Source organism: Dermacentor albipictus, chromosome 7 (genome assembly GCF_038994185.2).
Source record: "Dermacentor albipictus isolate Rhodes 1998 colony chromosome 7, USDA_Dalb.pri_finalv2, whole genome shotgun sequence".
NCBI classification, from domain to species: domain Eukaryota; kingdom Metazoa; phylum Arthropoda; class Arachnida; order Ixodida; family Ixodidae; genus Dermacentor; species Dermacentor albipictus.
Genome location: NC_091827.1, coordinates 26,584,714 through 26,611,772, shown reverse-complemented (window position 1 = coordinate 26,611,772; position 27,059 = coordinate 26,584,714). Strand labels below are relative to the sequence as shown.

General features: G+C 49.5%; 1 protein-coding gene across 4 annotated transcripts in view; it reads left to right on the top strand.

Annotated features, from left to right (window-relative positions):
* The window catches only part of LOC135919270 (gremlin-2-like), a 77,737-nt gene that overhangs the window by 44,436 nt on the left and 6,242 nt on the right, over positions 1-27,059 (top strand). The window contains exon 1 of one of the 4 annotated variants that reach the window (XM_065453006.2): positions 26,228-26,381. The exons of the other annotated variants lie outside the window; for them this stretch is intronic. The gene's annotated coding sequence lies outside the window, so the exon portion shown is untranslated. Of the gene's footprint in view, positions 1-26,227; positions 26,382-27,059 lie in introns of those variants that run through there. 4 annotated transcript variants of the gene reach the window in all.

Sequence of the window (27,059 nt, the reverse complement as noted above, 5' to 3'; positions counted from 1 at the left end):
GGTGTCTTCGGCCATCCGGACGGCCCAGAGCTGCTCCTCTGGGTCCAAGCTGAGCAGCAATGTCTCCCACTGCTCGGCCGTACTAATGATACGTGTGTTAGTGCGGTAGGTGTTGGTGGGTGAGGCTTTGGGGCATTGCCAAATAATATGATTGAGGTCGGCGCGGGCTTTGCACGCTTTGCAGAGTGGTGAGTATGCATCGGGGTACATGCGGTTGAAAAGCACGGGGTTCGGAAAAGTTCGTGTCTGAAGGAGTCGCCAAGTGGTGGATTGAGACTTAGTCAGTGTTTTGTGTGCTGGGGGGTAGCGTAACCGCTCTCTGCGGTAGTGCGGTAGAATTTCTCTGAACGTGACCATTCGGTCCCGCGCGTGACCGCGATGCAGAACAGAGGGCTGGTCGGGATCGGAAGACGCAGGAGAAGGAGAAGTCGGCAACTCTACGTCCTCGCACTCGGGGTTGCCGTCTGCGTCAACTCAGCTGCAGCAGGTGGCTTAGTAGTTTTTCGACACGTGTGACTTCTGGGCACACTGCCTTCTCAGTAACTCTTTTCTAAAGCGAAGCTTTCTTTCCCTCTTCCTTCGACTTTCACACTGCTGCTGCTGTCCGTCACGCCGCCAACGCCGGCCACATCATGACGTAGTTGAGACGCACGCCGCTAACGCCGGCCGCGTAGGGACGTGGTTGAGATGTGACCATGTCACAAAAACATAAAAGGCATGCGCTGTCGGTGTTTTGTTTCGCGACATTTGTTTATGAGCTGTCATTCTCGAAATCCCGAGGAATAATTTTGTAAAGAATGCAAGGCAAAATCTGCGCCACGTGGTGCGCCTGCACGGTTGTGGTTCAGAATGATTGTTCAAGCGACGGACCAAAATCTTGAAAGTGTGTATGTTGTCGACACAAAATTTTCCGCGACGCGGGGCCCTTAACGTTATACCCTTTAGTACACGACAGGAGTGTGGCACAAAGGAAAGACGACCAGAGAAGTTCGTGTCAAGGTTTATGCCGCGTCGCATCTGCACAGTGCCCTCTGGACGCCTAACTAGGCGTGACCCCTCTCAAATGCTGTGCAGGAGCTGCCGCGCTTGTTTCTGTGCTCACCCGCAACAGCAACGACACTACAGTGAGGAGGTGGGGAGAATGTTGGCGAGGGAATACAGAGAGCGAGAGGAGGCAGTTTTGTGAGCTACAACGCTACAACCCAGAATGGCGCCGAAGCTCTCGTCAGCACTTGTGCTGACGAGAAGGCTCGCATAAAGCGTCGAGCGGAGCAGGCAAGGTAACATTTCACACTTCGTCACGACTGTCTTATGCCGTCTGCCAAATAATCTCAACGAACGCAAACAGTAGACAAGGTTTCGCTTACATCGATTCCCACGCTGCGTGGGATCTGCATACTTTTTTTTTGTACTTTCCTTTTCATTTGCCCAAAACTGTTTGTGTTCTATCTTGAAGTATATTCTGACAGCATGTTTCTTTGTATATCTAAGCAAGATATGAACGGGCTAGTTCCGAGCAGATAAAGAAAACCTTGGTTTATTCAGCGCTCGTTTTTTTAACAGCATAGAGGGAAAGAGGGATGCTCACAGAGGGTGCGCGGCGATAAGTTCCGACATCGCGTTTGTCGTGGCCGGTGTATATTAGCATATCGATACGAATAGCTAAATAGGCTTTTGCACACATTCTACAATCCGTGCTTGGGGAAAAAACATGGCCTAATCTAGCATATCGATACAGATAGATAGATAGGCTCTTGCACACATTCTACAATCCGTGCTTAAGAAAAAAAAAACATGGCCTAATCTTCGCTCCTCTGACCAAACAGAGGCTGCAGCAGCAAGTCCGAAAGCATGCCGTGATAAAAAAAAAAACAGCTTCCGGGAGAAACTGACGAGCAAAATTCAGCAGACGTGAACTCAGATAAAGAACAAAAAAATAGTGCCGTCTGACGAGGGACCCTATATCGGCCCTGCCATCGCTGTTTGCACGGCTACCCTAAACACATAAGTAAATCACAGCATAAAGAAGACCTGAAGAACGAAGAGATACGTAGAGAGGTGGTGGCGCCTGCATGCATGCAGACATCAAGTTTAGATCAACGCCCGGACAGTTGGGCTATACGGCAGGCTTGCCTGGATTTTACGAGACGTGCGGTCACTGCGGCGACTCGACGGACCGCACACGTGTGCCACCTAGCTTCAGTAGGATTTTCTCGCCGACTATAGTTTTGTCTCTTGCATATGACAAATTAGTTTTTCAAAGAAATCAGTACCGTTAGCATCGTTCGGAAACTTCATGCCCTATACTACACTTCAACAGGCAACGTCAGAGCCGTCAGTCTTTGCTCAATCTAAAGCAGACGAAACGGCGTACGGCGTCGTCTGTTTATTTATTTAGTACCCACGGCGCCCATTCGGGCATTACAGTATTGGGGGGGCGGGGGGGGGGGGGTACAGAAGAAAAACAAGCATAAATAAATTGCCGGTTTGCATAAATTCGTGTAAGTGAAAACCATCTGTTCTGTCCAATGCGCGGCGTCGCAGATGGTGTACGTTCAGCAAACGACACACATTTTTCGACGAAAGGAACGAATTCTACGGAAACCTACAAGGGGAAGGGACATTTATGAAAAGGGCACGTTGGATAAGGTAAGGATAGGATAAGGTAAACAAGTCTGTTTCATATAGATGAAAGCAAAATGAAGGTACAAAGGGATCCGCACATGGGTTCCTCGTAAGGAGACGTCCGCATGCAGGTGATCGTGACCCACTGGTCAAACCCAGTACTACCTCATTTACAGTGCTGTTTCTCTGTCAACTGAGCTAATCGCGAGGTTACAGTAGGTTGACTGGCAACTCGATACAGGACTAGTCATTAAACAAACTGATATTGTGAAAATTCACTCGGTAAAAAGTGTTCACCGAAGGTATTGTCCACGTCTATTGGAAAGTGTAGCACATAGCTGCAAAGTAATCTGCATATTGTAAATTTTGACCACGGAAAAGCTCTTTTGTAAGAATGTTTTTGCGTTGAAGTGTTTTTGCACTGTATAGCAGACGACGCCGGAATGGCATCGCTTGGCGGGACATGCGCGAACAGACGAAGACGCCGCAACGACGGCGGTTGCAGACGACGCGCACGCTACGAGATTTCTTGCGGACGATATACTCCCAGAAGCAGACGTCACGCACGTCATTTTTTTCCCTCTCGTGGCGCGACGACAAGAGGTTTTCACCGGCAGCAACGATTCTGGTTCTTTTCTCAATCCCATCCCCGGACCGCTGTCTCCTCCAGGTGGCGCGCGCCGTAATCTCATATCGTTTAGATAATGGGAGGCATCGACGCCACGTAGCCGCGTGCTAAAAATGAAACGGGACGAAGCCACCGTCGCCGCTGTGGCGTGCGAGCTCGCGCCAGCTTTTTCGTCTGCTGCTGCGCGTCGTCTGCTTCGGGCGCACCGGGAAGGGCCATCGTCGTCACAAAAGGGCATCCCGTAATTATCGCTAATAACCCGCCTGCTGGCCTCGTGAGCTTTCTTAGAGGAGGGTGCCCCGTGAGACGAGAGAAGAACCGCGGTAGTATAGTCGACGACTGCAACGTGCAGAAAAATACCGTGCGCTGGTGGGCACGCGACAGCTATACGTGGTAAGCGCCCATGCGTCTTGCGGGCGCCTCGGAGGCCGTTGAACTCTTCCGTCACACACGACGGCATACACTTTGTCCGAGCGTTCAGAGGGGAAACGTGACTTATATGGGGCGCGCTACGTTCGGGCAGCGGTTAAACGCCGCTCACCTGGATAGACGACGACGAAAGGTGAGCGGATGAAGGTGAGGTCGATATATAAGTTCGACGGTTTGCCAGTTTTATCGGTGCCTTTTGGTGATTGCAAGTGATCACGCTAGTTATCGCGCTAGAAAAGCCAGACGATTGACTGCGCGTTCTTGGCCAAAGGCTGCTCATGTAAGCTTGCATGTGAAACGGGTAACAAGGCAAAACACATGCAGAACATATAAGAAGGAGACGAAAGGAGTGCTGTGACTTGCACTGTTACTCGTTTTTTTATGCAACATGTACCAACCGGCCAAAAGTAGCACTTGGTGTAATTAGCACACAAAAATGTTCCTTTCAAATATATCCCACCTGCATATTCTTCCCATCAGACAATACGCGGACCTACTATAGTATATTTCCCTGAAGGTGTATATATATATATATATATATATATATATATATATATATATATATATATATATATATATGTATATATATATATATATATATATATATATATATATATATATATATATATATACACGCTCCCACACACTGGGTGTTTCAGCGAACAATTTCACCAATTTTTAAAGATTGCCTGCGGCAGATAGCTCAATTCTAGTTTATGAGCCGGTCTACTCGAAGCGGCGGACACTACTTGCACAAAATATTGAAATTCAAAAGCGACTAATTAAAAAGAATTCAGTAAATAACTTCGTAAGCTAAATATCTTATGACCCATATCGCAATTTACAAATTCTAGCAGTGGACTTCGCAAGGCGGATCCACTTGGAACGAATTCTCAGGACGACACCAATTTTGATATGTAAATTCCCGAACTTTGCGGAGAAATGCATTGGCGTTCCAGTTACTTGTATGCTTCAGTGCATGAAACGACGTTTTCTTAGCAAATAACTGGAACGCCAATGCATTTTTTCCGCAAAGTTCGGGAATTTATATCTCAAAACTGGCGTCATATTAAAAATTCGTTCCAAGAGGATCCGCCTGGCGAACTCCGCGGCTAGAATATGTATATTGCAATATGGGCCTTAATGTAATTAGATAAAAGCTTAATTGGTGATTTTTTTATTAACTAGCCGATTATGAATGTCATTTTTTGTGCAAGTATTGTCCGCCGCTTCGAGTAGACCAGCTCATGAATTAGAATTGTGGTATCTGCCACAGGCAACTTTTAAAGATTTTTGAAAGTGTTCGCCGGAAACACGTTGTACACACTCTTCTAAACTCTACCACCCCATCTCGATCAAGTGACCGTCTTCCCACACGCACACACACACGCACGCACACACACACTTTTATCAGTTTTGACACTCCCAGTGCGAACGCATTAAGAGACTGCTTAGCGAAGTGAAAAAATGATTCAGGCTTCGTACTTAAAAAATGGCTGTGGCTTAGCTAAGGTAAAGCCCAGGATGCGAAGCATACTAGCCTTTATTTTAACGCGACAGCGTTAAGGAGCTCGTGTCGCAGAAAAGCCGGTGTCGTCGGCGTCGGCTCAGGCGTGCGGCGCTTGCTCAGGCGCACATTTCGTTGTCGCGCCGAACGCTGCGTTGCTCGACGCTCACCGCGTCCGATGCGGGGCGCGTAGTCGCTGCGCCGTAGCAAAGCCACCTAGAAACAGTCTCTGTAGCACGCCGCAACCTTCGCTTCTCATTCCAACGAGCAGCTCTGTCTCCAGGAGGCATGTCACCTCGTGAGTGTCTAGGCAGAGGCAAGCGCAGCTGCTTATATACCGCCGCGACGCCGCGAGCGACGGCGCGAGTTGGAGCCCCGTTTCTCCTCTGTCGTGACGTCACGGTGTCACGTGGTATTGAAGGCGACACCGCCGCGCCTGAGGAGCTGGGTTGAGCTCTAGTAATATGCTTCGCATAATATCTGCAAAATCGCAGTCGAGAGGGAACGCATGGCAACGGCGACGTCGACAGCGCGACTGTGCCTTGAGCGTCCTGTACACCACGTGGCCCGGATATTTGCAATTGCAACAAAAGTGAATGGCATACAGCACTGCGGCGGTGTCGCTTTGCAGCGCCACGTTCCCCCGGAGATACTCATGTGGAAGCTATAGCTGACGTGTAGCTTTCGTTGCAGGATCCTGTTGGTGCATTTCAGAGAGCACAACCTGCGGGTACGTTTGCTTGAACGTCAGACAAGTTCGGGCCAATATCTTCCACAGCCTGCTAAACTCATGACCAACATTGTATAGGTTAAAAGACCCATGCTACTGACGTGTGCCTGTACAATGTTCTTGCATTCTGTGATCCGCACGTATGTTCGAGCATACTTTATGGACGACAAAGCTGGAAACCTTTGGGCAGCTTTGGGGGCTGTGTAATATGTATAGCTGTCACTCGATGACTTGATTATTGACGGTTGCGTACACTCTACTTGCTACGTTAGACGCCCAGTCTACGCTATCACAGCGGGAACGGCTTCTTGCATGTGCTCCAACACCGAACGCTAGCGGGAACGCGGCTGGACGCCATCGCGGCCTCCCCGAAGTCTCGGCCGGTCCGTCGAGGTTCACGCCGGTTGCCAAGACAACGACCGCGCTTGCGAGTGGTGCTAGTACAACGGTGAATGAGAGACGCACGCGCTCGCAAATAGTGTCTGAAGAAGCCAAGAGAATGCTCTCTTCAGAGAGCTCTACGTCATCAGAACCAATGGCGACACCCTCCAAGAAATGCAAGAAAATGCCACGAGACACCACTACCATGGACGTTGTCTCCGATCCGGAGACGTACTAACAATGGCGCCTTACACTGCATCTGCTGCCCGTAAGGGCTGCTTTTCCTTTACTCCCCGCTACGAAGCTCAGGCAGCGTTGACGGAACGGTGTTTGGCGCAGACATCGCGTTTCCGTCCCTGTGCGAGCGTCTGCAACCTCGGTATTTTAGTAATCGGCTTGCTTCCGACTAACTTGTGTGAAGAACGTGAACAGTGCCCGTTTCGCTTTCGCCGCTGTGATACTCCTAAGTCATTGCTGACTTTGCCGTGTTCTGGCTGTTGCACTGATGTACGACGCCGATTCAGTTCGCAACTAGTTGTGGTAAGCCATTTGTCTTAGTCTATTTCTGTACGCAACTAACTCACCATGTATTTGCACATAATGACACTTAACGCACAAGGATTTCGTAGCATAGATAAGCAGAGGGAAGTAATTCATTTTGCTCGCGAGAAAAAAGTCGACCTCCTGTTTCTTCAGGAGTGTAACTTGAGAAACAAGGAGGACGTTAAAAGATTTTGCGATGAATTTTCTGTTAAAGCTTATTTTTCATATAGCCCCGGGAGATGTCGCGGTGTAGGAGTGGTGGTTTTTCGTAGGGTGCTTCTACATGGAAGTCACCGCCTTTTTGACTTGGAAGGTCGTGTAATAGCTTTTGATTTTTTCTGGGGTGAGAGGAAAGTTCGGGCATTGAATGTCTATGGACCCGCCGTATGGTCAGACCGCAATGACTTCTTTGCGAGACTCTCCCCCTTTTTGTTAGAGAACCACCCATTCTTTATCGTTGGCGATTTCAACTGTGTGCTCGACCCCATGCGCGACTCACGAGGGCCACGACAATACGCTTCCAATGCGCACGCAACTGAATTATCTCTTATAGTGAAAGAATACAATCTATCGGATGCCTGGGTCCATATGCATGGCGGAAGTTTTGGCGCCACATGGCAGCAAAGGCAATCACAATGTCGTCTAGATCGAATGTATTTCCCCCCTGAATTAACAACGCAAATTGTCCAGTGCAGCATCCTCGATCTCCCCGCGGACGCCGGGCACATTTCAGATCATCGCCCTTTCGCTGTCATATTGAACCTCGAGGGAAGGCCAGGTGAACGCACTGACATGTGGAGACTAGACATTGCTTCTTTGCGTGACCAGGCGACTCTAACCGAACTAAAAGCGTCAGTAGCTACAGCAGTTTGCGATTATGAATACAATATCGAAGCGTGGGATACTTTAAAGGAAAGGTGGAGGTCAGTATGCATAGCAGCTAGCAGGAAACGAAAAAGAAAAGAGACCGAGCAGCTTTGTGAGTGCCTGAGAAGGATAAGAATAGTACGAGACGGTAGCTCCCAAACACAGTTAATCCGCGAATACCTAGATCTTCAGCGTGAACGCTACCATAGACTTATGAGCTGGTACTCTCGCACCTCTGCAAAGGCGTGGATGACCAACAGGCCAATTTTCGACCCTGAGGTACTGCGGCTGGCTCGTGCGTCCAGCAGGAGGCAGAATGGCAGCTCTTTCATTGAAAGAGTTATAATAGAAGATGGCACAGAGAGTGGTGCGAGGCGAGATATCGAAAGAATTTTTTGGAACTGGTTCTCAGACGCATTTTCATCGGAAAAGATTTATAATGCAGAGCTATTGAGTGAAGAAATTTCAGACTTTTGCGCTAACCTACCTCAAGTAGAAGATACAGAAGGCCAGAATTTATTGTCTCCAACAAATCTGCAAGAAGTTTTTGATGTTATACGGTCTATGAACAGCGGATCAACACCCGGTCCAGATGGCTTACCAGTCGAATTTTACCGATCTTGCTGGGAGGAAGTAGGCACTGCCTTAGTGTCGCTCCTTAACGGCATTCTTGCACGGGAAGGTATTCCTAAATCGTTTAATCGGGGTCGCGTAATGCTCTTGCCAAAGCCAGACTCCAACCTTGCAGAACCCTCATCCTGGAGGCCTATAACGCTGCTCAGCACAGACAACCCTTCTTGTAAATCGCATGAAAATATTATTGCCGAAAATAGTCAGTGTACATCAAACATGTTCCGTGCCGGGTCGGAGTATATTTTCATCTCTTAACTTAACACGTGATATCATACAATACACAACAGCGCGTGAAGCTTCAGGAGTATTAGTAAGCTTGGACCAAGCCAAAGCGTTCGACCGCTTAGAACACCAGTACTTATTTGCGGTTTTACGATGCTATAACTTCCCTGAAGAGTTTGTAGACATCCTGCGGATGTTGTATTCGCGAACAACAGCTGAGCTACTGATTAACAGCATTTTAACACCTAGATTTGATGTGACAAGGGGGAGTGCGGCAAGGTTGTCCTTTGTCACCCATATTGTTTGTGCTTGCGATTGACCCGTTGTTGAGGCGGTTTAGCGAGAGCCCGCTCATAAGAGGTCTTCCTATGCCGGGATCCGGGTGCATAAAAGTATCGGCGTATGCGGATGACATCACTTTGTTTTTACGGGATGGGGACAGTCTTGTAGAGATATTTCGTATTTATAATCAATATGCTTCACTGTCAGGGGGCAAAATAAATATGAGGAAATGTGAAGCATTAAATTTAGGTCGCGGCGAAATAACGCTACCAGGGGACATTAAACAGACCGAGCATATGCAAATACTAGGTATCAAATTTTGTACAAGTGGTGTTTCACCTCACACGTGGCGAGAAATTGTCAGCTCCATTAAAGAACAGTCAGAAGCAGTGACTGCGTCGCCACTGCCGCTGGCAGAAAGGGCTTTCTTCATTAAGAACGTATTGTGCAGTAAACTGTGGTTTGCTGCAAGGGTAGCTCTCCCGCCGTCACCAACAGTTCGAGTAGTAAACTCACTTATTTTCTCATGGTTCTGGCTAAACAAGTCGCAATACGTAGCGCAGCAATTTTTGCGTCTGCCAAAATCCAGCGGAGGATGGAGCTTGCCGTGCATAGTTACATTCGGTATATAGGCTGTTGTGCACTAAGTGTACATGTGATCTGCTTGATGATGATGAGTACCCTTGTAGGCCACTGCTCCTTTATTGGCTGGGCCATTACCGTCGAACGCTTATGCCGCAGAGTACAGGCAACTTGCTTCCGACGGCGGTAACGCCATGGAGCACCGCAGTATGCGGCGGCTGCGCGCTTGCAAAGCCAGCTTGTACAACTAAGAATTACAAAGTGGCGTGCGACACCAGTTTCCAGGCTTTGTGAAATGTTGTGTGAGACAGCTGTACCTCCAAGGACAGCTACTACACAAACATGGACAGCTGTGCTTTCACCTGATCTGCCCTCTCAAGTGAAGGACTTTCATTGGCAATATCAGTGGGGCACTCTACCTACAAAAGACAGGCTTAAACGCTGGCATATGGTAACGAATGATAAATGCATATATTGCGCACAAACAGAGACCAACGCGCATGTAGTAAAGGACTGCGTTGTAGCACGCACCTCCTGGAAGCTAGTTGCAAGAATGTTCGGAATATCCATCGTGCGGCCACCACAGCGCCGAGATCGGTTTGCGAGTCTCGTCTACTACAGCGCTAGCTACATTTTGTGGTGCTTCCCTAACATCGCAGAACGATCTCGGCAGACAAATAGAGCAATGTACCCCAGATTGCGGAAACTACGGGTGTTAATATGGGGTCATCTTGAAGAACAGTTGTTCAAACTCGGTGAAGTCGAGTTTCTTCGCCGCTGGTCTACGCGGTACATAACCGTCTCCCGAGGCAAAGTCTCTCTACAGCCAGAATAATGCTCAATTCGGTTGCCCGAGTTCAGGCTGTCTGTATGTGCCCCGAGTACCCTTCATAAATTCGAGGCCGACAATAATGCTTTTGCGTGGATGTGGTAATTAGTTTTGTTGTTGTTGTGTGTGGCAAAGCCAGTGTCAAGAAGACACCATTTATTATTTCATTTGTTAATCTTTTTTGTTTACATCAAGTATGATGTATTACATGTGATGTACCTCATATTGTACTTTTCGTTCCTACCACTGTTGTAAGTGTGCCTACGGGTGAATAAATTTCCTTTTCAATCTCCACAGCCCCCTTGTCTGTGAAGGACCGCTGGCCCGAACCAAAGCGCCCCGCCCTGTCAACCCGGGTTGAGGGGGCGAACCGGGGTCAATTTATCGAATCATGCTGGGTTGATGAGTAAACGAAAGCTCATGGACGCGGCGCCTTCAAAGGTGCCAAGTCCTCTTCCCATCTGACAACGGTTCCCCGCATTGCCAAATGCATGACCTGTCCACTCACAGGACAAACTGGAAGCTCATCATGGCCAGTTTCCTCGACGCTAGGCGAGCTACGTTCATGTACCGCCTGGCGCGAGGGTGCCTGCCGTTGGGCTACAGGCCCTTCACAGCCGTTCCGGCTAGTGGGGTGTGCCCGTTCTGTGGCGCTCGTGAGGACTCGGTTCATGCCTTTGCGCAATGTTTGCTTCCTGCAGCTCTTCTCCGTAGGATTGCTAGTCTTTTTAATCTCCCAGGCGTTCCTTATCAGACAGCTCGATTTTTGCACCCTTTGCCTAATCAGGCGGTCAACAAGTTCGTGCTTCTCCTCGCCGAGTGCTCCTACCAAGTTTGGTTGGCACGCCGCGATGCAGTTTTCGGGGGGAGGACGCCGGGCCTTCACGAAGTGCTTGCGAAAGCACGGAAAGAGGTCTGGTTCCATCTCACCCGGGAGCGGCACCGCTTAGGCGAGAAGTTTCTCGAAGTGTGGGCCCGTCCTGTAGTGATTTTTGATGAGTCAGGTGGAAAGTTATCCATTAAGTTATGATGCATGCTCCTAAGGTCGCTGGACTCGGCCGTGTGTGCCCGTCGATCTACGGGGTTTTGTTTGGTTCAATGGAACCCAGAGCTGGAACTGGTGGTGACGCACCCTTGGTTGGTCGCGCTGCTGCGCGGACGGCTTTGGTGCTCTCCATGGTTGTATGTCTTGGCCTCTTTTGCGCCGAGGCAGTCCGAGGGTCAGTCAGGCTTTAAGACCGACATGGCTGTTTGTGTGTTGCGTGCGGTAACTTTGTGTTGCTGCACCACAACAGCTCTCCTGTTCGGGAAGGACCGTTGGCCCGAACCAAAGCCCCCCGCCCAGTCAACCCGGGTTGAGGGGGGGGGGAACCGGGGTCAATGTATCGAATGATGCTGGGTTGATGAGTACACGAAAGCTCATGGACGCGGCGCCTTCAAAGTTGCCAAGTCCTCTTCCCATCTGACAACGGTTCCGCTTCACCAACTGAGCCGCCGCAAGTGTGCGACTCGGCCATAGGTGAGGACGAGCTGTTTTCGGCTTTGAAGTCTATGAAGCGTAATTGCAGCCGTGATCCGATGGTCTGACAGTCGAATTTTATGTCAAATTTTGGATACTTAGGGAAGCCGTTCACGTCACTGGTGAACAGGCTACTCAGTGAAGGGACTTTGTCAGCGTCTCAACGAGAGTGGCTAATCACTCTCCTTTGTAAGGACGAGTCGAGGAGCTCCGATCTGAGAGCATGGCGTCCAATCACGCTTCTTCTGAACTGCGATTACAAGCTCATAGCAAAGTGCCTGTTTATGCGACTCACGCCAGTGCTCAGCACTGTTTTGGGTCCATACCAGGCATGTACTCATACCAGGGGCGCTCTACTCAGCATCACGGTTTAGCAGTGAGGGACCTTCTCCTGTGGGCAAATACCACGAAACTTCCAGGTGTTCTTTGCTCCTTCGATCGGGAGAAGGCTTTCGACATCATGAGCCATAGGTAACTTTTCCGTGTCCTGGAAGAGGCTGGTTTTAGTGTGTGCACGTTTTCAGCAGATGGTCCAAATTTTGTATTCTCGACCGACTTCTGCTGTTCTCATACGGGACAGCGTCTCGGAGGCGTTCATTGTGGGACGTGGTGTACGGCAGGGGCACCTTCTCTCACCTGCCTTCTACGTACTCGCTTTTGAACCGCTTCAGCAGAGGTTGTCCTGTGACAGCATAATTGGCAGGTTCCTCCTTCCACCAGGTTCCCCTCCTGTTGCACTCTTTGCCTATGCGGATGAGTTGTGCATTGTCGGCCCGAACGAGGCATCAGTTTGCACCGTCTTAGATGTCATGGGCGGTAACTGTAGCGCGAGTGGTGCGAGGTTTAATAGGTCGAAAAGTGCAGCCATTAACTTAACTCCATTCCATCCAGTCCGAAGCCCGTTAATGGTCTACTCGTGAAAACGCGGTCGAGAATTCTAGGTTTCCAATTCGATCAAGATGGTCTATCTCCTGAAAGCAAAGCAGCAAGCTAAGGAGAAGCTTGAAGCCAAGATTCAGGTATTCAGCGCGTTGTCAGGTCCATTGACAGCTCGAGCGACAATTCTTCGCTCACTTCTGTTTTCCTTTCCCTCGTACGTAGCACGTGTGTCTCCTGTTCCAACCCGAACCAAGCTTATCTTGGAGAGGGTCCTCTTTGGTTTTCTTTGGAAAGGGACAACTGGTTGTGTAGCTCGGCAGGTGCTTAAGTTGCGCAAGGATAAGGGTGGATTCAGAATTCCCGACCTGGGCTTCGTGGCTACTGCCTGCACGTCGGGTGGGTTCAAGTCGTTCTTAACTCGGATCTGCTCCTGACTCTGATCTTTACTTCCTTTTTTTCTTAGTACTCGACTCCATTTGTTTTCGCAAAGCACATTTTCCCACTGTGTGTCTCGCTCAGGTTCCCCGTCCACCATTTATGCTGCGGCTGCCAACTCTAGCTCTGGTACGCCTCCGCTAGGTTCACCCCGACATCGATGTAGTTTCAACTACAATGCAAGAACTAGTTGACATCCTCACCGCGGATCTCCCCCCGCATTGCCTAAGGTACGATCTGTTCTTCCACAGACCAAGCTGGAAGCTCATTACGGCCAGCTTTCTGGACGCCAGGCGAGCTACGTTCGTGTACCGCCTGGCGCGAGGGTGTCTGCCGATGAGTTGCAGGCGCTTCACAGCCATACCGGCTCGTGGAGTGTGCACTTTTTGTGGTGGTCGTGAGGATTCGGTTCATATCTTTGCGCAGTGTTTGCTTCCCGCGGTTCGTCTCCAACGGATTGCTAGTCTTGTTAGTCTTCCAGGTGTTCCATGTCAGACTGTTCGTTTCTTGCACCCTTTGCCTAAGCAGGTGATCAACCAGTTCGTGCTTCTTCTAGTTGAGGGCTCATACCAAGTCTGGTTAGCACGCTGTGATGCGATTTTCGGGAGCGGGCACCGGGCCTTCACGAAGTGCTTGCGAAAGCACGGAAGGTGGTTAGGTTCCATCTCACCTGGGAACGGCATCACTTAGACGACAAGAAGTTTCTCGAAGTGTGGGCTGTGATTTTCGACGAGTAAGGTGGAAAGCTCTCCATTACCTTGTGATGCATGCCCCTGCAAGGTCGCTCGACTTGGCCGTGTGTGCCAGTCTATCCACGGGGTTTCGTTTGGCTCAGTGGAACCCAGAGCCGGAACCGGCCGTGACGTACCCTCGTGTGGTCGCGCTGCGCTGCGAACGGCTTTGGTGATCTCCGTGGTTGCTTGCCTTGACCTCCACTGGGTTGAGGCAATCCGAGGGTCTGTCAGGCTCAAGTCCTGTAAGACGGACATGGCTGTTTGTGTGGTGGGCGCAGTAGCTCAGTTCCTGCTGCTCCACAGCAGCCCCCTTGTCCGGTAAGGACCGTTGGCCCGAACCAAAGCCCCCCGCCCAGTCGAACCGGGTAGCGGGGGTGTGCCGGGGTCAATGTATCGAATGATGCTGGATTGATGAGTACATGTATGCTTTGAGACGCGGCACCTATGGGAAGAGGACTTAACACCCTGCCGGCTGCCTAGTGCCATGTCCTCTTTCCTAATGACAACGGCACATTTGTTTGCGGCTGCTCTGGAGCGCGTGTCTCCCCTTTGGAATACGACCCGTGCAACGCTAACAATGTGCAGCTCGTTGGACGCCGAGTGTGATTCCAGACGCCACCACCACCTATGATACCGCTCTGCGCCCGGATTGCCAAGAGGCGCCAGCGCGTCACCATGGCGTCACTGCTCCGAGTGGTCAGCTGCTTCACAGGTGTCTCGCGGGTGCATTCCTCGCGTTTTGCACTATACCTGCGTTCTGCGCATGTCACAGGACCTTTTTAATGCGACAGCGTTAAAGATCCTGTGTCGCATAAATTGCGTTTAGAAAAAGTTTATTTCGACAAGAGACGATACGAACACTGAGTCATAATCACGGCACAATTCCACGCGGACGATAACATGTAAGAAACGAAACACAGCGCGTTGTCAACGCGAGTAGTTTCCGAGTCCTCACGCACCAACATAAATTGCTGTGTTTAGAAAAAGTTTATTTCGACAAGAGACGATACGAACACAGTCATAATCACGGCACAATTCCACCCGGACGATAACATGTAAGAAACGAAACACAGCGCGTTGTCAACGTAAGTAGTGTCCGAGTCCTCACGCACCAACACGTAAACACGTATACCCACGGAAAGGCACAGTTACACATAAACTAAATGCCACATGTACAAAATGATTTTCAATATATACAGTGTACACAATGGTTATATACAATGATGATGTGATAGAACACTTTATGCACAATTTTGAAGTAATGTGCACGAGATGTGTATATACAAAAATTATCATGTATACGAGAGGACACACACACAGAAATCACGGGCACCTGCATTCTATGTGCATTACATGAATAATTCTGATGGTCTGGCTACAAGAACCAGGCTGGACGAAAATTCAGCCATACGCATCCATTAGCCACCGACAGGAAACGACATGACCGTGCACTGTCGAAGGAACTCTTCTTCTCCAAGGAAGAACAACTCCTCCGACAGAAACGACAGTAGCTCAGAGTACAGCCTCCCCATAAGTGGAAATAGAGCGCGGTGACGACGTCCCATGGCAACTGCCTCGCACCGGTTACGCCATAGACAGAAGGACCCCGCAGCAATTAAAAGTCGCGCGAAGCGGCCACGTGAGCAGCGACCAGATGTAATAAAGCGGTTAACTCTAAGGCCACGAAATCCATTATGCACGGCCCTCCAAAATATCCTGGCAACGACGCATTGCAGCAGTACATGTTTATTGGATTCTTGAAGGGGGCAATTGGGACACTGCGAAGATGGGACAACGCCCCACCGCTCAAGCCTGTCCCGAGTTGGAAGCACTTGCCACCCTAGACGCCACATGAAGTCGCGTATAGCTGGCCAGGCAAAAATGACGCCGTTATCGCATCCCACGACACATTATTGGAACGTGCGAGGTGCGCTGGGGGAACTAGAGGAAGCAGTAAGGCTGACATAGTATCTACTACACGGTTTTGTAGAACGTCTACATCAGGACATACCTGTTGTATGTGGCGATAAAATGCCACGGCCGCACAGTAAAATGTAGGTGCGTTTAACACTTGTGGGCCGCGATTTAAGTGTACGCCCGGTAACATGTAGCGAATTTTCGTGCCAAGGAAATAGCAAGCGAGTTCACGCGCTGGACACTGATCATGATGTAACAGACGGAGCAGAAATCGCAGAGCAAGCAGCCGGCAGCGGACAGACACGGATGGGAAGGCGAACCCGCCGCGAGAGCGTGGTTGCCCAAGCGCCGCGCGACAGACCAGTTCTGTACGGCCCGACCAGAAGAAGGCACCAAGAAGGGACTGCAAGGACCTAGTAACCCGTAATGGTGGCTGTACGATGTGACAAACGTACCACACTCGGCCGCAAAATACAGACTGCGCTAAGTACCTTCTTTCTGATAGGGGTAAATCATAACCTTGAACATCTTCAATATTTCGCCTTACATCTTCAAGAATTGAGAGCCACACAGAGTCTGATATGCCATTAGAGGTGTAGTCAAGGCCTAAAATGCGAAGAGAATTGCTCTTTTGAAGACGGAAAAGGGGACTTAGGCGTGTCTGTGGTGAACCAATGAACAAATAACGACATTTTGAAATATTTAGCGCAGCACCTGAAATATTTCCGTACTCAGTGAAAATTCGAAGGCTACGGGTTAAGCTATCTTCATTCCTGAGATATAATGTGATGTCATCGGCGAAGGCTGTCACCTTCACAACACCGCTACCAGGCAGTGGTAGACCGCATACGTAAGGGTCTCTCACTATTGAGCGCAGGAATGGTTCAAGGCTGAGCACAAAGAGTACTGGGGACAGAGGGCACCCTTGACGAACGCCACGAGTAACGGGAAACGGTGCACTTTCTCGACCATCAAGGAACAATGTACTTCGGATATTTGAATAGGTATTCCTAATAAGTTCAACAAAATTTGACGAGAAGCCGAACGAGGTCAGTACATTAAAAATGTAGTTATGTTCAAGGCGATCGAATGCCTTTTCTTGATCCAGTGAAACTAAGAGACCACGTGCCGACCTGGTCAGCGTGTATGTCATTATGTCACGAGTTACGAACGAAAGACTGTGTATCTCTCTGCCAGGGACTGAGCATGCCTGATGGTGTCCTATTAGGGAAGGCATCAGGTTTCTCAAGAGCCGGGTGAGAACAGCTGTGGCAGTTTTGTAGTCAACGTTGAGAAGCGTGATTGGCCTCCATTCCCCTGGACGAACTGATGACGGATCGTGCTTAGGTATCAGCACAATACGACCGTCCCGAAAACTAAACGGGAAATCAAAGTTCTCAAAGAATTGGCTGATAACCGATACGAAAGTGGCACCAATATCTTCCCAGAACGTTAGATAAAACTCCACGGGTAACCCGTCCGGCCCTGGGGCCGAGCCACGCTTCATAGAAGATAATGCTGCCTTCACTTCCTCGGCTGATGGTCGTGCACAAAGACGGTTAGCTACCTCAGGTGGAACCTGAGGCAGCCCACTAAGCAAAGTATGAAGTCCTTGAGAGCCAGAATCTATTTGCATGGTCGTACGGGCCATGTTTTCAAAATGCGTTACAAAGAGCGAATAATCACGTGTGGGAGGTGGTGTAACAGGAAGTGCTCTTGGGGCCGCAGAACCGAATGCATTCGGCTGTCTAAAAAGCGAGTTTCTTGAAAAGCGCAGAACTTCGGGGTGTGCACACGGATTACGTCTGCATCGCCAAGCAGCAGCTGACAAAGACGACGCCGCGATGAGGCGTTGGAAACGCCTCCGTAGCTCACGCTGCCAGGACTGCATCAACGGAGTCAGTTGATTGACCCGAAGGGCGATGCGGAGCTTCGTGGCAGTATCCGCCAGTTCCTCTGACATACGTCGTCTGAGTGCACGTCCTTCAACTGAACAGTGTAGACGCCACTGCACCTTAAGCGCATCCCATGACTCTCGGTCAGATCTAGAAACAGAGGCGCCCAAAACTCGTGACAAACAAGAGCGCGAGCGCGCGTCATGTAGAACGCGCATGTCTAGACGCCAGGGTTTTACTGATGAGGAAGCAGGGAAGCGAATTTCAAGTATTACTGGTTTGTGATCGGAAATATAAACAGGGGATGAAGGTAACGCTATCACATCAGACTGGTTGACATACTGAGCTAAACTGCTTGGCACATAGGCACGGTCTAACCTGCTTGACGACGCACCGCGTCGCCAGGTCCAGCCAAATAAAGAACCATGAAAAAGTCAATATGTATCCAGCAACGAAAAATGCTGGACGAGGCGACGCAACTCCCGTGCGTTCCAATCAGGGCGACCCCAGCCCGGGCCCTGCACATCTGCTCGCGTGTCTAAGACGCAGTTAAAATCCCCAACGAGCACCACGTGACGACCGTCAAGGAAATACACGTCCAGGTCACGGAAAAAATCATTGGACTTAATGGCCTGCGCGGGTCCATATATGCACAAAATCCGTAACCTAAATGAAGATAGTACACAATCAAATGCCAATATTCGCCCAGTCCCATCATAAAAGACATGATGATCTCGCAAGAGAGCTCTGTTGAAAATAATAATACCAACTCCGCTAGATCGTGATGTAGCGAAGGAGAAGAAACAGTCTAGGTTAAAAGTGCGTTTGAAAGTGAGGACATGTCCAATGGTGAAAAAATTTGTTTCTTGTAAACACAGTATGTCACACTGTTTTGCGCGGGCCACGCTCATAATTTCGGCTTGTTTTACAGGACTTCGGAACCCTTGTGCATTTAATGAAATAATCTTCAGGGTGTCAGCCATAATTAATTAAATGTATCACCAAACTGACCTGGTCGTGTTGTTCAAGTCGGCGCCCCGGGAACAAGTACAGGGGTTAAGCAGTACACGCGTCACTTCTTCGACCCTCTCGAAGAAGGCCGAGGTTTTTTGGGCCGCTGTAACTCGGCACGGCGATCGGGGCCGCCGTCCGAGCCAGAGGCTGACGCATGAGCGCGCTTTACGTCTCGTGCGGCCGCCATTTCTATGTCGAGTTCATCCAGGCTTGGCGAGAGTCCAACGCTGCTATCAACTCCGAGGCTGAAGCTGTTTTCTGATGAGGATGATGTCGGTAGCGGTAGGACGGCGGGATTGATTTCATCGTCGCCGACAACCTCGGCAGCCGGGGGCCCACCCAGATGCAATGGCTGCGCCGCTGTAGGAGAAGCAACTGAGGCGGATGAAGCCGCAGCAGATTTCGTGGGTACATGGACTGCAGCGATCGCAGGGTCAGGCACTTTATCCGCGTTCAAAACTTTGCTGGGATGAGGAGGAGTGATGGTAGCAGCCGAAGTGGAGGCGCTTTCGGCCACAGCACGCGTGTCCTTCGCTGCTTGAAAGGCCAGCGAACATGGCGTCTTGCGATCCGCCACGTCACGGTCTTCTTTTATGCGAAGCATATTACGAGGGCTCAACCCAGCTCCTCAGGCGCGGCGGTGACCATGAAATCACGTGACACCGTGACGTCACGACAGAGGAGAAGTGGCTTTGGCTCAACTCTTGCAAGACGGGCTGGGTGGGAATCGAACCAGGGTCTCCGGAGTGTGGGACGGAGACGCTACCACTGAGCCACGAGTACAACGCTTCAAAGCGGTACAAAAGCGCCTCTAGTGAATGCGGTGTTGCCTTAGAAACGCGCTGTTTCTAAGGCGTGCGTCTCTTGCTCAGGCGCACATTTCGTTGCCGCGCCGAACGCTGCTTTGCTCGACGCTCACCGCGTCCAATGCGGGGCGCGTAGTCGCTGCCCTGTAGCCCATTGTCTTACACCCCTTAGCGGGTCGACGGGAACGCTGTCGCGTTCCACTCTTGAAGGCGAAGAAGTAATGCATGAGTTGTTTCTTCGTCTAGCCGAACCAAATATAGCCAAGCAACAGCAGTTCACCAGGCTAAACAGTGGTTCAACAACTAAAATAAAGGCTAGTATGCTTCGCATCCTGGGCTTAACCTTACCTAAGCCACAGCCATTTTTTTTCAGTAGAGGAGGCCGGCGAACATGGCGCGCTGTGGCTTCTCGAGCTGCATGCCTCTTCTTTTTCATTTCTTGACGCTAGTTCATGCGGTGTCAGTGCAATTTCTTTGGTTATGGCGTCACGCGCAGTCGCAACCGCAGCTGACGCCGGCGGTAAGGGGGGAAAGGCTCCAGTAGCAGCGTCTGAGTATGAACGCCGCACAGGGCACGCGACCGTAGGGTGACTATCCCCGCAACGCCGACAAGGACGGTCACACCCGTCGCTTTCGTGGCCATGGACGCCACAACGGCCACAGAACGCTGCGGTGCACTGTGCACGGTAGTGGTCGCTGGAACCGCACCGACGACACACGCGTTGCAAGCCGCGGTAGTCAAACGTCACACGATGACCAGAGACTCGCAGATAATGTGGGACCGGGGTTGTGGTACTCATTTCCATACGCACGAAGCGTGTGCCCGTGAGCACGCCACGTCGTCCGCTCGTAAGACCAGCATTGACAGACAGAACCTTGCCGTATGGTGATAGTGCCTGGACGAGGACTTCGTTCGGAACGAAGGACGGCAAAAAGAGGCAGGTTACGTTGGTTACCTGCGGGCCAACGGGAACGATGGGACAACGCTCGCCACCGATGACGAGGCAGCCAGCATCGACGATTAGAGTCATGGAAGCCATGCTCTTGACGGTGACTTGGAAGTTGAGGCCTCCCATGTGCTGAACGCAGTAGACCTCAGAGAGGCCAACTATTGAGGCCGTCGCGTCGACGACGGTCTCGGGACCATTCCCCGCAGGGACAACAACATCGAAGACGTGGGCCTTCGAGGGAGTCCATGACGCTGTAGGCGCCATGGCGTGAGAGGTGGACGTCCCCGACATGGAACACGCAGGGGCGTCGGTAGAAACGCTTGTTGTTGTTGTTGTTGTTGTCCTTAGTGGCCGTGGCACATACCCACAGTGGGGGATTGGCCAAGAATCGGGCGGTTTAATTAGGTGCCTAAAATAATAATGATAACAAGGGAGTTAACAATTTGGGCGTGTGAGTTTAAAAGTAAACGTTTTGTGTTCCGGGCTCCTTCTTCTTCTTCTGTACGCACACCTTCGTCACTAAGCCTAGCCAAGGTAATGGCAAACTTTCTGTACAAACCAAATTCCGAACCACGCATACCCAACCACTTCTCTACCATCGAAGTTGCTCATACCTTGTCCTTCATTCTTTACAACGTTATTCCTGGGAATGTTGAGAACGGCAGCCCACAAACAAATGTAATGGAAAAGAACACCGACAGCGTATGTCCATTATGTTAGCTCTTCTCGAAGTAAAATATTGAAAGTGCGAAATAATAACAGGGGATCGACCCACGCAAGAGGCCGCGTTTCTATCAGAAAGCTCACGTTCGTGCATAGTGTTCGCAACCAGTGTTTCCCGGTAAACGTTACGGTCACATAAGCTGCAGTTGCCGGGAAGCATGAAAAGCAGTAAGGTGTCTTTGAAGGCTGTCGCGTTCCATTCTTAAAGGCGAAGCTTAAGCGTCCTCCATTTTTTTGTGTGTGTGAAACTTTCCTTTGATGCTTGCGAATTTCGTATACTTTTGTGTTTCGATTCTCGTGCCTCGCAAGAAATTGCTCCTTGTTGCGTCCCGTTCTGTGTTTTTCCGCATATATGCCACTTGCCACGGTAACTTTCCCGTGGCGTGACTGAACTCGTGGTCGTGGGCTCGATCCCCACAACGGAGGCCGCATTTCGGTGGAGGCGAAATTGAAAAGCGCTCGCTTATGCTTGGATTTAGGAGCATGCGTTGAAGAGCCGCAGGTGCATGATCAAAATTATTTTCGAGTCCCCCCCCCCCCCCACAACGGTGTGCTTCGTAAGATCGTGGTGTTGACACGTAAAATTTCATTATACTATATACATTTTTTAACTTCTATATGACGCCACGTCTATCGCGACTGAAAAGCGTAACACGTACAGCGACCGCTCGTACAGCTCTAAAACGCTGCAGCCATTGTGCGAGACATCTGTCGCTATCTCGCCAGCAACGGGATCTCACGAGAGCGCACCGCAAGAGCCCGCACCCAAGCTTGCGCATGCGCACGCAGTGCCATACGGTGCGGTTGCCTTCCACGGGTGCACTGTACGCAAGTGGCTTGCGAACGCAATGCCATTGTGCACATTAGACAACAATTATTCATTGACTCATTTGTTTACTGTGCCCTCAGAGCCATGGACATTACGAAGGAGAGTGCAGCAAGCAAACGAACAAACAAACAAGCAAGCGAGCATACAAACGAACAAACAAGCTATAGTAACACAAAGGCAGTAAGTTGGAAAATCAAGTGCAGGGGCTTGTGATCATAGAATTGTAAATAATGCGTTATAACATCTTAAATAAGGTGAGGCTTATAGCGCGTTAAAAGGACAAGGACGAAAGTGAGACGTGACACACACAGGCGCTAACTTGCAACAAGTTAGCGCCTGTGTGTGTCACGTCTCACTTTCGTCCTTGTCCTTTTAACGCGCTATAAGCCTCACGATGTCTTACCAACAAGCCCAAATCACTGCTTTACATCTTAAACAAGCGGTTGTAATTCAAGATGCGTGATATATACGCAAGTGAATGTTAGTTTGACCTGAGCGGAATCCCATCACTTGCGTACTATAACTTTGAACGTGCTATATATAGTGTCTTGTGAACTGTTTTAGAGGTGGCCTTGCTGTTTATCCTACGAGGAAACCATGTCTGCACGCGCAAAGAATCAGCTTTTGCGCACTCGTGCGGCATAGCAATCCAATAATTTGCAACGTCAGGATGCTGCGTAGCATAGCACATCTTGAAGATGGAAAGATCCATTTTCGTCCCCTTTCATTTCCTTGAAACAGTAGACCCTTTACAGACCCTTTAAAGCAATGGCAATTAATGTGTTCATGGCCGTAGAAAACTTCCGGTCGTGCATTTTTGACGTCCAAGTTAGCCAAGAAACAATAAGTATCTCTTTCCCTTATTTCACTAGTCACTTTTCTCTTATTTCACAAGTCCCTATGTCGCTAGTCTGTGTACATGTTGTTGATGTGTTCAGAATGTGTCGAGATAGTCTATGTAACTTCGTTATTGTGTGTACTAGTCACGTGAACTGCTGGACCACGCCGTTCCCACAATATCTATAAGGTATTGTGACTTGTGTGGTTTCAGACCGATCAATAGGAAGTCTCTTGGGACCTGTGTGTGTGTGTAAGCATATAGGGGAAGGGGCATAACATTTTGTCATGATTCGAGGAACAAAAAATGGAAGAAGAGAAGTGAGAAAACAGCGTGAGACAAAAGAAGACAGAAAAGACTCGAAGCACGTGGCATAAAAGGCTAATGGAGGAAGGCCACACAGGTATGTGCGCGCCAATTCAGTGTGAAACGCTTCGAAGAGGCCCTCCGTTTGAGATGCTCTCCTCAACCAAATTAGACTCGTTGAAGGACAGACGTAACCCAGCAAAACTCAACTTCTTCCATTCACGGCATTCTGCAAAGAGTTCAGGATCGCCAGTCGGCCTCTCTAGTCTGTGAAGGAGTACGTTTATTTAGGTCAATTAATCATGGGGAACCCTGATCATGAGAAGGAAAATTAACAAAAGAATAAAAATGGGTTGGATCGCACACGGCAGACATTGCCAGCTCCTGACTGAAAGCTTACCATTATCACTAAAAACGAAGGTGTACCATCAGTGCATTTTACCAGTGCTGACATAGGGCAGAGACTTGGAGACTGACGAAGAAGCTTGAGAACAAGTTAAGGACCACGCAAAGAGCGATGGAACGAAGATTGCTAGGCATAACATTAAGAGACAGAAAGAGAGCGGTTTGGATCATAGAGCAAACGGGTATAAGCGATATTCTAATTGGCATCAAGAGGGAAAAAGTGGAGCTGGGCAGGTCATGTAATGCGCCGGTTAGATAACCGTTGGACCATTAAGGCCACAGAGTGGGTACCAAGAAAAGGGAAACGCAATCGAGGACGACATAAGACTAGGTGGAGCGACGAAATTAGGAAATTCGCGGGCGCTAGTTGGAATCGGTTGGCGCAGGACAGGGGTGATTGGAGATCGCAGGGAGAGGCCTTCGTCCTGCAGTAGACATAAAACAGACTGATGATGATATAAAACCAGGAGAGCATATGAAAAGTATATAGCTGGAGTTTCTTGTCACAAGCAAGAGTATCAAACCTATTTCTGCACGCACAAACTGTTACGGGTATACTCCTTCTTCTCTAGAACAATAGATGACTCGAATTGGCTGCCGCATGATTCAAAGTTGTTTGGTTCAGTGGAGTAGTTCACGTGTTATTCTTTGTTTTGCTAGTGTTGACCTGGTCGTTTTGATTCTATTTGATCAACCTGATGCATTTACTTTTTCTAACATTTGAAATGTTCATCTATGGGAAACTTCGTTGAAATTTTGTTACAGTGCCATTACCTATCTATGTTTGCCCTCTCCTGCTCGAACTCATTGATAAGAGTTCATTGTCTGTCTGTCTGCTGTTTCGTATGCCCATTTTGCCATGGACATTCTACTAGCCTTGTGGCTATGGGTCCAGACATTTGTACGTACTGACTTTTTCAAAAAAAAAATACTGAAAAATAAACAGTGTTCAGACAAGGGTTATCACTGCATCCAACGTTTTGATAAGGAGGCTTTTTGTCAAGTCTGGTCATTGTCTTCTTTAGGTTTTAGTCGCTTTTGTGAAGAAAAGTTCCCTTGTCAAAACGTTGTCTTCACAGATATTCTTCAAATTTGTCCTGCCACTATAACATGTATCACTCACCGCGTCCCCTTTATTGATGCTGAAGAAATGCTTCTAGGCATAATTTTTCGAATGCATTGCAGCTCGGAACAGTGCAAACATGTGATGAGATGTGAAGAAGTCTAGTCTAGTCTAGCTATTTCGCATTTTTTCGCTTCATTTTCAATACTCGGCTGTCCGTTGTTTAACGGAATGGGTTGCTGACAGTTCCGTTCCAGTTCGTCTTCCTTCATTCTGTCAGCTTCTCAGAGCTGCGGAAATATCACCTGCCAAGAGTGCTCAATCACTTCGCACTTTCCGTCCAATTTCGCTACAAGATGATAGTTCTTGAGGTCTATAGACCGTTCGGAGCAACACGGGTTCGCATGCAGGTAACCAGTGCAACCAGACACGCCCGACAGTTTTCTTTTTCCCCCTCCTCGCCGAAACAAACAAGATTAAAAAAGCATGAGGAAACGATTACGGGCAACAGCATTTCCAATGCTCCCCTTCTGTCTGCCTAATCCACCTCAAAAACGTCGGCAGTAAAAACGCGTCTGCGGTGCGTGGCTTCGTCTGTTGCTAAAACCTTTCAGTATTGTCGAAGGCGCGGCATGAGCGCCACCTTTATGGAGAGCTTTAATTTTAAACCGGAAACCGCTCGTGCGTATAATATCGACGAGCGTTCGGCGTGAGTCCACGCGTCCAACAGACCCATCGCTTGATAGCACGATACAAAAAACACTGGTATAGTCACGAAACGTTCGAAAGTGTGAAGATTGCCGGTTAATATCGGGTACGGCTGATTGCGCTAACGCCTTGGCCGTGCTGCACGCATCTACCCGGGGAAGGCCCGTCCAGGAAGGAACTCGGTAAATGAAGCGCGAGAGAGCCGCTCCGACAAAAGAGCGAAACAGAAACGGCCCCGAAATAAGCACGTCACGACAAATAAATAAGTAAATAGATAAATAAAGAGATCCCTGCAGGTACGCATGTTGCGGAACGAACGTACATATACAAGGGGGGCCGGAGGGGCAGGGCCTGACAGGCAGAAAATCAGCAACAGATGCACAACGCGAAGGAGAGAGAGGCTAAGAAAGGGAAGGTAGTAGAGGTGTGCGAAATCTCCCGCTGTGAGGAGGGGGCAAGAAAGCGTTTTTGATTTGCAACGGGGTTTTGAACGGCCACTGCGCATGGGAGCGCGAAACAGACGACGGCCGCAGCGAGCCGGCAGCGCAGACGACGCCATTTGGCCGACTGGCGCCAAGTGAACTTGAACGGCGGCGGCGGCGACTTTGCCACGCCCTCTCGGAGAGGGCGCCACGAGACCCCCTCTCCTCCGTGGCGCTGCGCGCCGCGATGCTATTGGTTGATCCATGACCGCCGCGGAGCAGACGACGAGACGCGCCGCCGCCGCGTCGTCTGCTCCTCTCCGTGGCGCGCGTCGTCTGCTTTTCTATTCGAGTATTCGCTGTTGTTGGCCGCCCTACTTAAAAATTGTTGTGAAGAAGGACGTGAGAGCGCCTTCGTTCGGTGTTCACGGACCCCGTTCGCTTTTAGTCGGCGCCGTATTCGACAATCGACATTCTCTCGCCTTTCCTCTCGTGAAAGTCTATTGTTTTTCTATTTCGAGGTTATTGTTCGGGAGTGCGGTGCGACGATTTCAGCGCCGAGCTCACTGGATTGATCATATATTGCGGTGCCGTCAAAAGACTGTGGAACCAGCTCCAACGTATGTTATGTGAGATCCGAAAAGAACAGAGTCGACTTCTCTCATCCACAGGAGTTTGTGGTAAGTGTTCTTGAGAGCTACTCATCACGTCATTATTTCACGGAGTACGTTGTTCCACACCAACCTAATAATTTCACCGGATGCCTCGGGCATCCGGGCTTCACATACGGGCGAAATTTTCGTTGCAAATCGGCGAAGTGAATTTAGTGGCCCACATCGCTGGCTTTTCTACTAAAACTTCTGTGTTGTGTTATTGATTTGATTCGTCTTGCTGTACATTCGGAAGGGCTACAACTGCGGTTTCACTAAGCTAAAGTATGTACAGGGTCATGCGTCAATGACCTGTAATATCTATATATACTCCATGGCCCCGGGAAAGAGTATGGAAAAACTTGCGCATTCAGTTCGATAAAACGTTCCGCACCAGTTGCAAAGTTGACACTTTCAGCCAGTAGAACCGCGCAAATATGAATGGTTGCAATCCCGTTCCTGCCATCATTATATCAGAGCGCCGAAAAATCTATGCAAAGTAAACGGTACATTTTACTACTCCTTCACAAGCAGTAGAAAGATTGCACTCTCTGACTGTCACATCGATGTTTAGTAAGTTTAGTTCTTGAATTCCCGCGAACTAACCTGTACTTCCCTGCATCAAAAGTTGCCAAGATTGCAGTTATAAGTTTGATAGTTGTGAGACAATTACTATCGCACACCCAGCAGGTTGTGAGCTTAGGCTGT